Source organism: Chinchilla lanigera, unplaced genomic scaffold (assembly GCF_000276665.1).
Source record: "Chinchilla lanigera isolate Chin_1 unplaced genomic scaffold, ChiLan1.0 scaffold00008, whole genome shotgun sequence".
NCBI lineage: Eukaryota > Metazoa > Chordata > Mammalia > Rodentia > Chinchillidae > Chinchilla > Chinchilla lanigera.
The window spans coordinates 6,269,356-6,281,118 of record NW_004955409.1 but is presented as its reverse complement, the minus strand read 5'-3'; the positions used below and the strand labels follow the sequence as shown (position 1 = coordinate 6,281,118).

At 45.9% G+C, this 11,763-nt stretch overlaps 1 long non-coding RNA gene across 1 annotated transcript in view; it reads right to left on the bottom strand.

Annotated features, from left to right (window-relative positions):
- LOC106147717 overlaps window positions 1-9,212 on the bottom strand; it is a 21,951-nt gene extending 12,739 nt beyond the window's left edge. Inside the window, exons 1-2 of the long non-coding RNA XR_001232627.1 lie at window positions 9,122-9,212; window positions 5,696-5,828 (exon numbers count right to left, since the gene is read on the bottom strand). This is a non-coding gene — a long non-coding RNA (uncharacterized LOC106147717). The remainder of the gene's footprint in view (window positions 1-5,695; window positions 5,829-9,121) is intronic.
- Between the last annotated feature and the right edge of the window lie 2,551 nt (window positions 9,213-11,763).

Sequence of the window (11,763 nt, the reverse complement as noted above, 5' to 3'; positions counted from 1 at the left end):
TTTTTTTTGGTTTTTCTCTGGTACCGGGAACCGAATTCACGACCTTGCGCTTGCCAGGCAGGCGCTTTTGCCGCTGAGCTAAATCCCCAGCCCCTTGAATGTTTTCAATTTTAAACATTCACTGTATATTTTGACCACACTGCCTACTTATTTTTAACTAAAGCCCATCTTACGTGATGTTTAGAATCTACTGTGAAATTTACCTTTTAGAATGCACAGTAATGGAGAGAGGGAGAGTTAAAATAAAGAGAAACTGACTTAACTTGTTAAGACTACAGCCCATAGGTGGCCAATATCAGCACATCTTTCAGTCATCGGCAAAGGCAGCCAAGGGACGTGTCCCAGGGTCAAGATGCCAAGCCAAGGCCCCTGGGGTAGCTTCAGACTCAAGCTGCAGATGTTGATGGCAGAGTGCAGTAGACTTTGGGAGCGTGGTCTGATCAGCTCCCTCCTGATGATTAATTATGCCAAAACATGGGCTTCCTTACAACCTCCTGGCCCCAGGCAAGGACTGCTCCCTATCTTAGCCTTGCAGTCCAAGCCCAGCTGCTGTAAATCAGGCCAGTGGTCACTGAGGCATTTATTCTGTTGGCAAATCTAGGATTGAATTAGAGGACTATTAAGTCCCCTTACAGTTCTGTAATTCTAAGATTTCTTACATTCAAATGCTTACTACATGGCCATGGGCTAGGCATAGTGGAATACTTTCAGGCCAGGCTTTGTCCGACTTGGTAAAGATGACTAATCCTCTTTAATATAATCGGTGTCCAGACCCGATTGGCCAGGCCTTTGCTTCCTTGCTCCTCAACCCAGAGCAAAATGAGCCCCGTGTGGTCCTTAGCTGTGAGCAATGAGGTGTTCCTTTTGTTTCTGAGCTCTCCTTGCGTTCTTGTATATTTTTTGTGCACGCTCATTCCTGTACCTGCAGAAACGTACCTCGGTTTTTACTTAGACACAAACACCTCCTATCAAGTACAGAAAAATTCAGTAGTCCACAGAAGCATTAATTTGTTCTTACATATGTTTCCCTTCCCCAAGCTGGGATTTTTGTTTGGGTAAAAACTTACGCTTTAGTTGTAATTATTACTAAGTGAAAAATGTTTGCATTTCACAAATGTATTTTCTGCTCCATAATCTCTATAGCAGAAAGCCAGGCCCTTAGAATATTTACTTGCATAATTCTCATTCCTTTTCCCCTGATGTTTTGGCATGAACAGCAAGGGTGAAGAAAGTTATGCAAGAATACGGGTTCATCCTAGCAATCATCATTAATCTTTGCTATCCTCATCCTTGTTTGTTAGAAGACTGCGTTAAAAGGTATCTGGATTTTCTCACATTTCTCTACAGCCAAGCCTCACATATCTTGAAAAAGTCACTTTCAGCAAAAGACTGCACATGGCTGCAGGAGTGTTTCTGAGGAAAAGGCAGAGGTAATTTGCAAGTGATGGAAGACGGGTACTGGAGGTGTTTGGGATACGTTAAAGCTGGGGCATGAGCATCTCTATTCAAAGGACAAAGGCAGCAGGTTGCTGCAGAATTACTTCTCTCCCTCTGGGGAGGACTCTGACACCTCCCAGTCTAGGAGGGAGGATGGGGTGGGGTGGGCAGGGAGGAGGAGGAGGAGGAGAGGGAACTGGACAGTGATTGAGGAATGATGGCTAAAATTAGTTCCTGCTTCCCCTCCCTTACCATTAGCAGACAGTCTGCCTCTCCAGCTGGCTTCTCTTGCAGTCAAAAAGTTAACCTTTTCTCTGCCTTGGCAAGGACAAAGCATGTTCTACTCCTGACTGTCAGTGTAGCGTTTTAAAAATGTGAGAGCGAAGAAATGTGCAAAAATTGGTCTTGTTGATTTTTTTTTTTCAGAATGGGTGTAAGGAAAAAAATGCAAGTGCCAAATATAGAAGTGTAGCCCCTTCCTGTGTAAGACATAGATAGTAGCTGACTTTGTAGAGACTCCAGTGTTACATGCACCCTATATACATGGTATTATCTATTTCTCCAAGGAATCTGCGGGGATAGACGTAATTGTTATCACAAATTCACAGAGAAAGAAAGTGAGCCACAGAGGCAACTTGCCCATGCCTCCTAAATGGTAAATAGTGGGACAGGGATCTCTGACTCCTGACTCTGAGACCTTAACCATCACTTTGAGCTCTCAGCTAAGTGAATGAGTCTTATAGCAGTAAGATTTATTGAATAGTAGATGTGGGAAAGTAACAGTGCATTGCATAAAGTAAGGGCTCAGTAAATAACTACTGAATAAAGTGCGTTCTTGTTCTTTTCAAGAGACAAACCATTAGCCTCTAGTCTGCCTCTTATTGCTGTTTTCTCAGATTGTGTGTGTGTGTGAGAGAGAGAGAGAGAATGAGAACGCGTGTGTACGTGTGTGTGCGTGCAAAATTTAAGTCCTAAACATGTTTGAATGTAGAAGATTAAGTATTGTAGAAAACTTTATTCACAGGGAATACTAAACATATAAGAACATCTCTCTCTCTTCACAGTAATTGGGAATAAGGCTGTTGCTCAAAGTACAATCTGAAAAGAATTACAAACCAGCCAGTCAACAGAAAAATGCTACCTAGGATCCACTCACAGACACTTTCGTTTTTAACAATCCCCCTGTAGGGAGGAAATCTGGCAGGTCAGAGAATTGTGTGAGTCTAGAGTAGCTGTTCTCATGACTAGGGTATGATATTAAGTCCCTGGCCTCTTTTTAAAGGCATAAATTCTAAGGGGCTCACCTCTGAGTGTTCACTCTTCAGGACTGGGCTGGGATCCTGAAACCTGCATTCTTAATGACATCAACTTTTGAGAATGGTTGGACTGGTGAGTTGAGGAGATGCCCTACAGCAGTGACGGTGAACCTTCTAGATCTTCCATGACACAAACAGCCTGCAGGGGCACACACATGCCATAGGTTTGTCACCACTGCAAGGCTCTTCCACGTTCTATCACAAGTCAGGAAGGAGGTCCTTGTGCTCAGCATCATAAAATGAAATGCACCCCGTGCTTGTATGAAATAAAATTTTCACTGCATTCATTTTGCTTGGTAAGTGGCATGTGACTACAGCACATAGTAATTACATGTTCCTGAAGACTACTTGGTAATTTGCACTTAATAAGACCAAAAATAATTACCCTGTACTCCAGTCTTGAAAACATAAATAATCGTAAATATATGGTTCTCACTATGTAATTACTTTGCCACTCCACGCAACTCTCCATAAGATGAGCAGTTACTGAGGGAGTAAAGAATCACAACAGAATATTCCCTTTTTTGCTTGATAAACTGAAGCGACTCAGACCACGAGGCTTGCATTTCCACACACATTTTCTGAGGCTCAGAATTTAAATCAGAGGAAATTTAGAGGAAAGAACATTTCTTACCTCATTGGGAGCTTTCTAATTTGACCTTTTACTTAGTGGTGCTAGAAAATTTCCCTGAAATTTAAACAATTTTCAACCCCTTTAGGAATATGACATAACCCACCTGTCTGGGATGACCTTTCAAAGCCACTTCTAATTCTGTTCTCTGCCTTAGCAGAGCGATTAAATTTTAGATCTGAGACATAGTCCGATGGAGAACAAGGGCAGAAGCTGGAGTTGCCCACACCAACCCACCTGCTCACATTTAAACTTCTGGGCTCCTCACATTCCTAATAGAATGAGCCCCAAGAGCTTCCTACAGAAGAGTGGAATCTTATTAGGGTTTCTAGGTCCTGCCCACATTTGTAGATCTGCAGTTGTAAGACAATCCAGAGTTACAGTCATGTCTTTGTAATGAATAAATGAATCATGGATTTCCCATGCCTACAAATGGGAAGGACCCAATAAACACCCAAAACACCTGTAGGCTTGTGGGTGTTTTTCAGGTTTGCGTTTATCTCTAGAGAGCATATACCCAACATGGTGATGCTGATCTTCATTGCATTGCTCCACCACCACCAGCACCAAAAGCAGCCACTGCATGCATGGTGATAATGGTTTCATGGGTACCCTAACAGGTGGGGAGAGAATAATGTCAAAGAAAGGGCCATCCATTCATCAACTCAGCAAATACTGATGGACACCAGCTATGTACTGGGCTGCTTAGGTGCTGAGATAAAACAATGAATAAGACAGAAAAGTTCCCTGATCTTCTGTAGCATAAATTCTAGAGAGTGAAACAAATAAAGATCTCCTGTCCTTCTGGCTTTCAACATGTGCAAAGCAACTGATCCATGAGGAGAGAACTCAGGTGCAATGTGAATTTCATGTTTTCTTCTGGTTGACTTTATCTTAGAGGAACATTGCAAGACAGGAAACCACACCCCACAGAACCAGGTCCAGCAGGCAAGGGTGAAGTGAGAGCGTGAAGTGAATGCTGTGCACACACCAGCTATCTGAGTTTTCCACATGAGCGATGAGCCACACTCATCTGCACCGGTGTTACGGCCATTCATCGGTTTCACATAACGCCTCTTATACCAGTGACCCTTCCCTTCCACAACCAAACATCAGATCTTCAAGATACCACAATGACACGCTCATCATGGAATTTAATGTACCTCTTGACTGCTTAACATATACAAACTGTGTTACTAGTTTTATTGTTTCCACGTTTTATAATATATTACTGATAAGGATTCCTAGTTGTACCTTCAACCCCATCTTCCCTGTAGTAAGTCTTGTACTTTATACCATTTCACATGACATGGTGATCTTTAAGAACTCATATGTCACATTTGTAAGTAAACAGACTTATTCACCAAATAAGTGAATTCCAGGTCATAGTAGGCAGTCTGAAAACATCAGGGGATGTGCTGGAGAGTGTCTGGGTGGGGTGGGAGGCATTCCTCTGCATTGAATGGCCTTGAACTCTTCTGAGAAGGTCACATATGAGCTGACACTGTAGCTGGCCATGCAAAGAGTCAGGTAAAAGCATTTCAAAGGACAGAAAGTGGCCAGTATCTCAAAGCAAGAAGCAGGTTGGTGAGAACGGGAACAGAGAGGTGGGAACAGTAGCAGGACCCCAATCATAGACACACAGAAGAGGACATTGTAAGTAAATACATGTAAGCATGGAGAAAAGCCACTAGAGAATTTTTCTCTACTAATAGACTCCACTTAATGTACAGATGAGTATCTGTGCTCTAGAGAGTTTATATTTCATACTCACGGCCACACCACCAGGAAGAATCTAGGTGTCTCCTACCTTTATGCACAGGGATAGCTGGGTCCTTCATGTGAACTCTGGGAAAGAGGATATTGATTGGGGAATTTTCCCAGATAGCCCAGAAACAATCTCTGGATCCATTAATCATTTCCTCAAGCATGGTGGTATGGGGCAGAGGATTGAGAAGAAAGGCTTTGAAAGCTCTTTTGAGAATCCCAGACCTTCAGCACCACCCTGCTGCTTATCCTCTCGTTCCAAAACTTTGAGGAAACGTCCTGGAAGGGCAGCTCGACCAGGGAAGGCAGGGGTCTGGCACCAGGAAGGGGCAGCCTGTGAAAGCCCTTGGGGAGGGCCACACTGGGGCTCCCAAACCCCTGCAGCCCAGCGAGTTCACTAGGCTGTGTCCAGTGTCCTGTTTCATTCCGCTGGTGAAAGGAAAACAGAACGTACAAAATGCCCACTGAGCCATGGTAGAAGCCAGCAAGGACAGGAAGAGAGCAGTCCGGCTCCGAACCGCTGCAGGGGCCCAGATGCACTCACTTTGAATCCTGTTTTTGAGAGGTGTAACCACGCTGTCAACAGATGGGGTCGCTCTGTGCTCTATCACCGACCAACATGAGACTCAGCCACGAGAATTTCTTGACCGTGGATGACAAAGCCGAGCACTGAGACCCTGAAAAAAGTAGCAATATTTCTCTTCTTAGATGGACTGACCCTTGATTGCTTATCAAAGCCAGTCAGAAGACAAAAGGCTACATTTAATAAAATGCCACGGAGTGAAGGCCCTGCAGAAAGCACCCCGATGGGGTTTTGCTTGAGCCTGAGCGGAGAGGCAGGACCTGGCGGGTGAGAATGGAGACAGCGCTGGGTTGCAGGCGGCTTGCGCGCCCCAGTATGGCCCTCCCCACGGGCTTTCACAGGCTGCCCCTTCCTGATGCCAGATCCCTGCCTTCTCTCGTCGAGCTTCCGTTCCAGGACGTTTCCTGAAAGTTTCAGAACAAGAGGGTGAGCGGCAGGGTGGTGCTGAAGGTCTGGGATTCTCAAGCGAGCTTTCAAAGCCTTTCTTCTCAATCCTCTCCCCGCTCTCAGCCTGGCAGCTTCCCCAGGCCAAGGGCAAGATTCCTGCGCCCACAGTCTAAGGTCCTTCATGTACACACGGCCATACCTCGCAGCCTCGGAGCCTTCATTTCCCCCCAAGCTTCCCGGGGGGCTCTGACAAAAACTGAAATTTAAGAATTACTGTTCTAAGGAATGAGGGACCGTAGCTTCTCCTTAAAATCTGGAGCTAGGGCGGATCTTCGCCTGGTGTGAGACCCGTCCCGGAGGTTTTCTTCAGGAAACTCTGTCCCTGAGAGATACAAAGGGCTGGAGATTTGTTGGTCCTGGGTTCGAGCACAGTCAGAAAGCTCTCACCCCAACAGGAGGGCCCTTGGAGCCGCGGATTGGAACCATACACTCTCAGAATTGCTTTCTTTGTGTCCAGATATGGTCCTATTTCAGAATCAGCTCTCCCCACACGATTTGGCAACAAACAGTGACCGACTGTTTCTACCTTAGTGTAAACGTGGGCACCACATCCTTGCACTGGTGACTGGTCGCCAAGACGGCAGGACAGCCTTCTGCCAGGCAGCTGTGACAGCTTTGGGGCTTTGGCCATCCAGATGTGAAGGAAGCAGAGGAAAGAGGGCGCAGAGTTGCAGACAGGTGGGATTCTCTGCTGGAAAGCAGATGCAGTTTATCCTGCCCTTCGCCCACTGTACCTTCTCTGCAACCAGCTCCCAGCACAGACCCCTTCTGCCTGGCACCCAGGATCGTACGCCTGTGCCCTTCCTATTCACTCGGCGTGATCGGACGTGCCCCGGCCCTAAGTCCCTGCACCCACCTCCCAACTTCTGAGGGCAGGGAGAGATCGGTGCGTGGTTCATTTCTGCCATCTCCCTAGTTCCTGACAGGCCTTACATGGGAAATGTGCAAATAAATATTTGTCAAAAGAATAAATGAATGCAAAGTGGACGGACGGAAATTTACAGAGGTCAGAGCCTGGCCCTGCTTCATTTGTTCAGCCCTTGGCATAGCAGCCCATGCAAATAGCCACTTAATACTTGTGTTTGATGATCATGAAAGTGATAATAAAACCCTGCAAGGGATGATTGAGGAAAAGGCCCTTTATTGTTCGTGTCTTTTGTTGTAAGCTGCCTCAAATGGTTTTGAGAAGTAGGCAGGTGATAAATAATAGATGAGTGAGTGGATAAGGCTTTAAGCCCCTGAGGCCTCTCCAGACTTTCCTACCTCTCTCACACCCCCAGGGCAAAGAGCCTTCTGGGGATGAAAGGTGGAGAGAATTCATTCATTTATTCATTCAACAAATAATTTGTGAAAGCCAGACCATGCTTCTCTTAAGCAATAAGCTCGCCCCAGGGTTGCTGAGTGGAGTGACTTCTGCAGGTCTCTTTCAGGGCTGTGATTCTTGGTTCTGCTGAGAAATGTTGAGGGTTTGGATGGAGCAAGTTTGACAAAGTCCCACAGTACTGGAGATTGAGTGAATGTATGTGGATGCTGGGTGTCCGTCACCTGCCTTTCTGTCTCTCCTACCCCACCAATGCCTGCTGCAATTGCTCTACTGCTTTGTATGGCAGCTGTTTTATGTCAAGACAGATCTTCTCCCCACACCCAAATGCAACCTGATGTGACCTCACGTAATACAGTAGATGTGTCACCTTGGAGCAAATCCTGAACAAATGTCTCACTTGATTCCTGATGCATCAAAATAGGAAATATTTAAGATCAGATTTACCTCTTCTCAGCATTTTACTTCTAGTCTGGGGCTAAATTGCCCCCGTTGATTAAAATAAGCAATCAGTGTCTGCCTGTCGGAGGTGTCTTAACTTGCTATATATACTTTTGGTAAATATCACAACATTATTTTAATCTGTAAATCGGATTTGTCAGGTCTGATTCATGTAAATGGCTCACACACCCCAAATTCTCTCTGACAGCCCCGATGTGGGACCTGTCTTCATCTTCAAAAGGTTAGATTGCCTGGAGCTTGTTGCTAGCTGAATAGAGGCAAGAACACAGAAAGACAGGCCGCTTTTCCTCGAACAGGTTTCTGCCTATGCCCAACACACCCACCATGCAGTGTCTCCATACAGAAATCAGGAAACCACCACTGAGCCGGAGCACTGGACAGAAATGTTATTTTTCCAATAATACCATTGGCCATAGTAACAAAATGTGTCCCTCAGTTACTACGTGCTACGCACTCTGTGAAGTAATTTGTAAAAATCCATTATCCCATTCAGTGCATACAGCAACTCCATAAAGCAACAGCTCTTTCATACAAGCAGAAGGTCAGATTGAGAAAAGTCTAGAAACCTGTTCGGGATCTCTCTGCCTGTACCCTGCAGGCCTAACCAATCCTCTCTGCATGGAGTTATTATGATGAAGTGGCTTTGGGTTTATTTTTTTCTTTCAGTTTTTATTTTTCATTAGTACGTGTCTGCAGTACATAATGGTTACAGTCTTTGCAGGGAGTTGGCATATGGACTTAACACATCTTAATTCTTTTTCCATCCCCTTTCCTTCCCCTTCCCTTCCATCTCTTGATCCTTTTCCCTGTAACTGACTCTTTAAAGGAGCTCAGTATTGTATCCCAGGTCAGAAGCACCACGGCTCCCCCAAATTTTGAAATACTCATTTCCCTCAGACCATTAGCTGGCTGTTTATAAGCTTTTGAAAATGAAGAGATTTTTCTAAAATTAAAGAAGTCATAATGGACAATTAGCTTTCATGCTTATCAATTACAAAAATGGCAAAAGTGCTTGTGAAAGGAGTCCTATGTTGTGTAGCATGACCTCTTAGATGTGTTTGTGAAGCATAGGAGTTGAAGAACTTTGTCCTGCTTACTCTGTGAGCCTGGGAACAAAACACCAGCACTGAAAGGATGAGGGCTTTATTGTGGCTTACTATTTCCGAAGCCCCAGTCCATGGTCGGCTGGCTCAGACCCAGAAACAGCGTGGTGAAAGGGCCTGGTGCGGGAAAGCTGCTCATGTCATGGCGACCGGAAGGAGAGAAGGGAGGAGCCAGGGAGGAAGATAAGCCCTTCCGGGTCACGCCCATAATGACCTGCCTCTCTAGCCAGGCCCCAGCTCCTAACAGAAGTCAGCTAGAGCAGCCCCATGATCCAGCCACCTCCCTGAAATCCTGTCTCTGAACAAATGAGGCTTTGGGGGGGCCATTCTAGATCTAAACAAACCATAACACAATTTAAAGGAAATGACGGGGACCAATGATGACAGGGGAACCAGCACACTGATTTAAAAGAACTCATGGGTGGTAGGAAAACCCCAGGAGCTTAGAAAACATGGCCTAGGGTCTTGTCTTCTTTTTGCTCCATCACCCAGAGTCATTTAGATTCACTGAGCATTTATTTATTTTTGCAAAGGAACAACATTTTACCTACCTTCCAGATTGGCTTGGAAGACCAAATTTGACCATCTCTGAGAAAGTACTTTAATAGAAGTATTAGACCAATGTAAATAAATCAAAGTATTATCCAAAAATTCTGATGTCCCACTATTGTATACACCAGATTTTATTTCAGGAAGGTAAAACTCCTTTTAAACCAACACCATTTTCCAAGTGGAGTTCTGTGAATATAGCTTCCCCCATGCCCGGCAGCTGGCTCAGAGTAACAGTGCTTTGTAGAATTAAATGAATTTCCTTCAACCAAAAAAATCCTGTAGAACAGATGCGTTCTCAAGCCCCCAACCCTGGAGCTGTCAATCTGTAAAGAAAACTCTGTTTTGCTACTTGTTTTGTGCAAGAAATGTATTTCCATGCAGGGTGAGATTTTAAATGAAATTTGACAGGTTTTTTTGTTTTGTTTTGTTTTTGTGTTTTTCAAGAGCTGCCTGTGTTTGTGTTCTCCCTCTTCTCCTGGGGTGCCTCTAATGGGCAGGAGGCTGCCAGAGAGGTGAGCTCGCTGTTGCTGGGGGCTGTAGTCGCAGGGAGTCTAGGGGAGAGAAAAAGGAAGACAGGGGCTTCAGCATTCTTGAACAGGCTACTTGCACCCCAAGGGAAAAGGCTGTTCCTGCCACTGCAGGAGCCAGAATAGAAGAAGCTAAGTCAGCTGGGTACCCAAAGGGCCAGGGACTAACTGCCTTCCCCCAGCCCTCTCCACCTGTCACATGCAGTCCTGGGTTTCCAAAGCAGCTGGTCACCTCCCTTTACTCTCCCATCCAAGTTCCCTGTCTAGACTGCCCTGCTCTGCTTTATGTCCCTGGTCCTGGAGGGGGCAAATGAGTCCTGCTGATAGTGTTTCCAGCCTTTCTGAACTCCATCATTTATCAAGAAACAAAGAAATCCCCAATCTAATGCTGTCTTCCACAGGAATTGTCATTCTTCTATGGAACAGTGTAGACATCCACTAGGCACACAGGGGAAGAGACGGAGGGGAAACAGGCCCGCAGGGCAGCACTGAAGGAATTGTGCTCCTGGTGCTCCAGGGCGAGGGACAGAAAATGTGTTCTGTTCAGGGTGAGGCAGTGAGTATTTTAGGTTTTGTGAGCCATATGGTCTCTGTCACAACTATTCTATTCTGTCTTGGTAAAGAGCCATAGACAATATGAGTGTGGCTGTGTTCCAATAAAACTTTATTTGCAAAAACTGATGGTGGGGCCAAAGTTTGCTGGCTGTTGCTCTGGAGCAATAAGAACAACTTCTCCCCTTCTCTTTCTCCTCCTTGTTTTGTACCTCCTTCTCCTTCTACTCTCCCTCCTCCTCCTCCTCACTTGTCTCAGCAAGTCTCAAAACGCTTGAATCTCATTTGTTTGGCAGATGAGCTTACAGTTGAGCCAGCCACATTGACTCACTCAGATGAATGCTCTGGGAAGAGTGGCTGAGAGGTCCTTGGTAGGAAAGGACAGAATGAAAATGACCTGGGATCCACGCTCCTTGGCTCAGCCCTAACAATGGAGCGCTGATGAGTGTTGAGCGAGGCTGAGGAACTGTGTTAGTAGGAACCACAGGTCATGCCTTTGCGGGTGCAGAGCGTCTCCCCAGGGTCTGTGCAATGGCACCCTGGAGGGACACCATGAAGTCGCAGGCTCGCTGTGGCTCTGGCTGTGTAGGAGGCAGTGCATTCACGCAGGAGTCAGGCTGTTGCACTTGGCCAGGGCCAGTACTTGCTGGAGCACGGATTTGCAAGGTCTCCAAGAAATAAGTAGGAGCCAAAGACAAGGTTTGTCGGCGGTGAATTAAAAGCAACCAGTTTCTCCTCCAGAGACATCCAGGGAGTAGAGGCCAAGGATCTTGTTAAATATCCTGCACTGCCCAGGGCAGAGCGCCACAACCAAAGGTGACCTGGCCTTCAGGGTCCATGAACTTGAGGCTGGAAAACCTGCATTAGAGATGTTTTTGTTTCTCCACAGCCCTGTGTCACTGAGTAAATAGTGTATGGACAGGCTGGGTGAGTCATAGGTAGAGTAAGACAAGGGTGACTGGGTAGCTGCGGACATCACCCCCATCTCGTCTCCTCCTGGGTTGTGACAGCAGGAAAACACAAATGGTTGTGAAAGGTCCCTGCTTTCTTCCCCGGGGCTGTTGT